The 6,308-nt window shown below is 39.5% G+C and overlaps 1 pseudogene; it reads right to left on the reverse strand.

Annotated features, from left to right (window-relative positions):
- Window positions 1-608: 608 nt before the first annotated feature.
- LOC113189640 (etoposide-induced protein 2.4 homolog pseudogene) lies at window positions 609-1,647 on the reverse strand (annotated as a pseudogene).
- Window positions 1,648-6,308: the final 4,661 nt, after the last annotated feature.

A 6,308-nucleotide genomic window follows, 5' to 3' on the forward strand; every position in this document is an offset into this window, starting at 1 on the left:
ATTTTAGACCTGAGCATTGAGGAGACATCTTTCCCTACTGTTGACAATTACATACTGCCAAGAGCAGATGAGCTGAATAATTTAGCACTTGTGATGGATTAATCAGATAAAAAGTATGAAGTGACTAATTTATAACACTGTGCTACACCAAAAATGCTAAAGTGTGTTATGACAATTATTATCAAGTGTATTATGATGACTATTATTCTTTATTATGTTTTTTATAACTCAATTTTATATTTTTGTACAAAGTTCATTGTATAATGGTGGTGTGTGTGTGTGTGTGTGTGTGTGTGTGTGTGTAGTTAGTTAATGATAAAGATTATAGACTCAAGGGCCTACTATAACTCCTTTCTAAATATTTTTTCTTTAAGTATTTTTGGATCCAGTTTTAGACATGGTGGATGAGCAAACATTCATTTGGAGACCTAAAAATGATGCAGTTGAGTATTTTATTTTATTTTATTTTTATTTTTTCTTGAAAAACCAGCTCACATTTAATTGTGACATTTTAAAATTATGCAAGTATCATGATGCTTGCTCCCTTCAGCCCATATTTAGTCTCTTAAAATGACAGGAAAACATCACCAATCACAGGTTTAATAAGTTTACACCTTTACTCCTGTTTGCAGCACCCAATATTCCTCGGAGAAACCAGTCAGACCCAGCAGTAACCAACAGTAAATTTCCACCAGCCAGAGTTGAAAAGTGCCATTCTCTGAGCATTCTGTGTTACGGTGGCACTTGTCTAAATCTAGTGCCTCCCCAAAGGTGGAGGCCTTTAAATGTACCAGTGAGAAATACTTTGCTTCTTTGGCGCTGATGCTGAGTAAAGGAGAGAGGAGAGAGAAGAGGCTTCCTCTGACATTGTAGGAGAACTGCATTGCTGTGAGGAAAGCCAAGGGCAAACCAAACCCAAAGTAGTAAGGCCAGTTCCTTTCTAGGTTTGACAATCATTGGTGCCTTTCAATTCCATTATTGAGCCAATGACATTCAAACAGTACAGAGAGTAGAGAAGGAACATGAGCTGAAAAGTAACCAGCAGACCAACAAGATGGATGGGAAAGAAACTCACAAACACCCCCTGGAGAGGAAAAGAGCCTGCAGCAAAAGGTTGAAGAGCATGTCAGCAATTATCTTACTGACATGTGGGAATGGATGAGGCTTCCTCCCTGGTACCTCAAATGCTAGGTCAGCAATATATTGAAACCAAATGACATTCACAACTTTGCTAAGCACAAACCGGGTGGAGCATGCCTAGAGCGCTGACAATTAATTGATTTGAGGAAGAATTCCAGCCACAGCCAAACATCTCCATGATGATCACCAGTAATTCAGGCTGTTACTGACTGAAGCACAGGAATAAACACATGATAAAACAAGAGGAGACTGAACCGGAATCCTCCATCATTCCAAGCACAGCAACGGAAAATTTGACTAACAATACATGACTCACTCCTGGTCTTGCTTCCGCTTTACACTTTGGTCTCTCCTCCGCACCAGGATACTACTTGCCCTTCTTCCAGGTTGCTCCTCTCTCTTTATCTGGATTTGAGTGTCTAGCTTTGAGATGGTACAAATGTTCCCAGTGGAGTCTTTGATTCCCCTGCTAAGGTCCTGGAGAAAGGTTTTGACACTGTCAGCCATCTCTCCAACACCCAGACTATAAACTACACAGAGGAGAGAGAAGCACCCCCAAATCTGTTCTTGCCCACTGTGGGCTATCTCTCTACATGCCTAGCTGCCCTTCCCTGGGGCACTCCCTGACTGACTACATTTTAGACTTAGATTTTATCCACTAGCTTGCCGCTGTACTGTAAATGTCTGCAATTGCCCAGGCAGTCAGCAGCAGTGTTTGCCTCTAAGATTGATGCTGGTGTGAAATCTTTTAGGTTCTGGGAAGGAGAGAGCCAGCCGAAATGCTCATACCAAACAAAGCTTCCCATCATGCTGGCCTACCTCTCCCAATCTTCCATCTCTCCACAAAATCTCTTTTTTTCCCTTTTCTTTTGCATAACTCCAGTGGAACAATTTCCACTGAAATGCATTAATCTGTTCATGGTGCTAGTCTGGCAGTTGAGGCTCTCCATTGGATTTTTATGTTGTGTCATCAATTTCATACATTTACATATATACTTTTCCTTGGAGTCATAGTTCATTCTTTGGCCCTTTTAAGTTAAATATCTTCCATTGATTTTTAAAAGATCTTACTCTTATTTTTTTTCTGGTTAATTTCATGAGATATAACCCATTACCAACCTGTGGCGTAAAGCAGTACAACTGATAGTAGATTTTGGAACCACCTTGGACAGTAGAATAAGAACATGAAGAAGTGAGGAGGTTGGGAGGGATGGACATGTAAAAATGTTCCATTTCTCTTATCTCAGGTTTACCCTCCTTTGTAATTTTGGTGGCCATTTTGATAATGAAAAATATGTGATGACAAACTTAGTCTTCTGATTGGAGAATGAAAACCACAACTTACCCCATGGGATATCATAAGATTTGCATGAAATAATTCATGTAAGAGGTATAGCACTATGCTTGCCATCTGTAAGGGCTCAACAAATATTAGCTATACACCAATTATTATTAATCTCGATTCTAAAATTGTATTATTCAACCTTCCCCAGTGGTGTTTCTAAATAATACCTAATAATTAGGTTGTTTTGCTCTGTGGTTTTTCTAGGGTTCAAGTATTAAGGTTAAGCACATTAAAAAGCTTCTCTAGTAGTGCTTTCTAAGACAATATTGGAGATACATATTTGGGGTGTATCTAATTCCAAATAAACTACCTAGGGTAACAGGTGGGTGACAGACAGAAAGCAACAACCTTTCAGACACGAATGCTAGATGAATAAAAATTCCCAATTTATTTTCACATATGAAGAATAGTTGTAGTGTGAGGGGAATGGCTGAGGAGTTTAGGAAAAGTCCTTTCCTGTTCTGTCTTAATACATACCTCTTTGGCATTAACCAAAGAAATGCAACCCTTTGAAATGGGTGTAATCCCAAAGGTGCCTTTCTCATGATCCTGCTTTTGTTCTCTGCTTTTGGAACCCTTCCCTCACACTTCTCCCTCTGTGTCACCCTCCAGTAACCATCTGCCATCTGAAACAAGGGGCCACACAGAGACTGGCTCACACACCAGCCACATGGCCAGCTCTTAACAGCAAGGCAAAATGTCAAGCCTGGAGAAGGGGCAGAAAAGAAATGTGGCTTCCTCATTGAATAGCACATGCTTCACAGGATCATAATGAAGGAAGCAAAATAATACCTATGAAGTTCTGTGTAGATGGGCTAGCATCTGGCAAACACATAATAACTGGTAGTTATTATTTTTTTGAAAACATTTTCTCTAATTTCTCAGTGATCATGAAAGTCAGTCATACATACAGACTCCAAGACTAAGACTTGGAGAAGAAAAATGGTATCAAAGATTTGGACATACTCTTTTTATTTTTTGGTACCAGGGATTGAACTCAGGGGCACTTGAACACTAAGCCATATTTCCAGTTCTTTTCTCCATTTTATTTAGAGACAGCGTCTCACTGGGCTGTTTAGCACCTTGCCATTGCTGAGGCTGGCTTTGAACTCGAAATCCTCGTGCCTCAGCCTCCTGAGCCACTGGGATTACAGGCATGCACAACCGTGCCCAGCTAGACACATTCTTTGTCTTTCCCCCTCAAACCAAAGAAGAAATTGTTCTAAAATATTCAGTGTTATAATCAGATAATAGTCAAATGTACACTTCACTTTTTTGAAATTAGAGAACTTTAAAAATGTGCACATATCCACATACAGTGTGCATGTACATGCACAATAGAACTTGGCTGTCAAAAAGTTCCAGCTGACAAGTAACCAAAGAATAAAAATATTTGGAAGCAGAATGGCTAGAATCCAGGTAAAAGTTAAAATCCTGTTGGGCAATTTCTCCTTAAGGACAATAGAAATCACTGTCACTGCCCTGTCTAGCCACTTTGTAAATAGCAGGGATGCTAGCAAGAGCTCCTGGTGGATGCTTCCTCAGGGAGCACTGATTGCTTTGGCTGGAGTCTGCTGTAGCAATTTTCTGGTGGTGAAGAGCATGTAGCCAGATAATTGAAGGCGGTAACCATTTTCTAATAACCACCTCAGGCTTTTGGCACCAAATTTTCTGGCACTGTCTAGGGAAGCTACTTCCTGTTACTTGCCAAGTCCACCTGCAGGTCTAATTTTGCTGAGAATTCTGGTGCCACCCATGAAACTGCTCACCATAGTAGGATCCAGTGTGTGCCCTGAAAAATCTTCAAAGAGAGGTCTGATGGGTGGCACCAGACAAGCAAAAACAAAAACAACAAAAACAAAACAAAAAAACAGAAAGATACTGCTGGGCTGCTTTTTGCAGATTTTCTATTCACGGTTCCATTATGTTGGAAATCATAATGTGGTCTTGAGTTAAGGACTCCAGGAAACACTTGGTTGCTCATACTGCCTTCTTGGTTTTCTTGAACCTCATATGCACTGGCTTCATCCTGTTTCGGAGTCCATAGTGCTGTGTTTTCCTCTCCATTTCCTGTGCAGTCCTTCCTCTGGTTTGTGGGCTGTGCACTTCATATTGCTCCTTTAGGGGGCACATCAAGTTGAGGGGGAAAGAGATTTTCTGTGGCTTCTGCTATACTTATTATCCAATCCATTTCAGGTTTTCTTTCCCTTTTTTTAAAGTCCTGAAGTAACTCTTTTCCAATTGTCTAGAGCTTTATCTTTCAACTCACCCAATTAAGCAAGAGTTAGGCTCCCTTTCCAAACCTTGATTTTGTAATGCCTTGATAGTTAAAGAATTATGTGTATTAAGACTAACATAAGTATGCTACACTTGGTATTGATTTGATAATTTTATCAATCCCAGATAACTCCACAGTTTGTAGGTTTTTGTGAAAGGACTTGCTGAAAATCTCTGTTAATCTGCCTGAATTTCCTGTAAAGGCAGTTATATGCAAGGCCTCTTAACACTAATTCTCTGAATTTGCAGTTGGTAGCCTCCTACTGGAATACTGGAGAGATAATAAGTCATGGAGATTATGTCTTCATATTGCAAGTATATAAGTCCCATCTAGGTAAACCCTACTTAAGACTGCATTTCAAGAAAGGTTGGAGAGTTATAAGGAGATCCATAAAATGCTGTCTTTTATGGGTTACATCTCTAGGTTATATTATACTCACATTAAAACATCCCAGGGATTTTGTTTTCAACCTGCATATACCATATATGTTTGTCATCTGGATAGATAATAAACCATCTATCCAGGTAGATAGTGCTGCTGGAAGGTTTTTCATGAATTAGTTAGGATCCTGTCAAGCAGCCCTTCACATTTTGCTAGCTTCATTTTGTAATAAACTTTACTTTAGTCTGGGGTTAAATGTGACTACAGTCCTCATAGCATGCGGGGGGTACTGGTGTCTAGATAAAGGGAAATCCTTTATTCTTATTTCTGACTTTGTTATAAACTTACATTGTGGCATAAATTGAAAAAAGTGTTGCATCTCTCAATAAATTTCAAATTGTATTAGTTTCTTTCAGCCAAGAAATAAAATTGTAATCATTTTATTACTCTTTCTAGTGTTCCTGAAATTAAGGCTGCTCTGAGATCTTCCTGAGAGCACAGATTATTCCTGATTGATTGAGTCACTGTTTTATCCACAGAGCCTTGCATGGTCCCTAGAGCAGAGTAGTGGATGAAATTGAAATGAATGAACAAATGAATGAAAAGATAGAAATAGTGTTACATTTTTAGTGGGCTAACTGTGTATTTTCAAGGTAATGTAGTATTTAAAAAGGTACAGTGGTAACACATTTCTAAATGTGGAGAGATGACAAATAATAGATTTAACACTATGAAGAAGAAATTCAACCTCTCACTTGATCTAGGTTTTCAATCACGGAAGCACTGAGAAATCCTTATGTCTGAATAGGGGTGAATCTTTAAAGTGTTTTGAAGGCCTGGGCTGACCTTGTGGACATCAGTATTCCCACAGAGCACTTTCCATAAAGAAAAGTGTAGGCTTGACGTTTTTTCATCAGATCTCCTAGAATTTGGCGGACTGCCTGGATTGTCCCAGGATGTTAGTCAGCCCACAAGTCTACCATTTGTTTATTCAGTCCAGAGCAAGTGAATGCTGCCATTCTTCCATCCCCTTTGTTGGTGAGAGCTTTGTTACCCTGAATTGGGTTCTGCAACACAAAATGAAGTGACTAATCTTTTGGGGGTTCTCCCTTCTCAGGTTCTTATGTGAGCAGCTCAGTCTATAGACCACACATCCCAAGCTGT

Source organism: Urocitellus parryii, chromosome 4 (genome assembly GCF_045843805.1).
Source record: "Urocitellus parryii isolate mUroPar1 chromosome 4, mUroPar1.hap1, whole genome shotgun sequence".
Classification (NCBI taxonomy): Eukaryota; Metazoa; Chordata; class Mammalia; order Rodentia; family Sciuridae; genus Urocitellus; species Urocitellus parryii.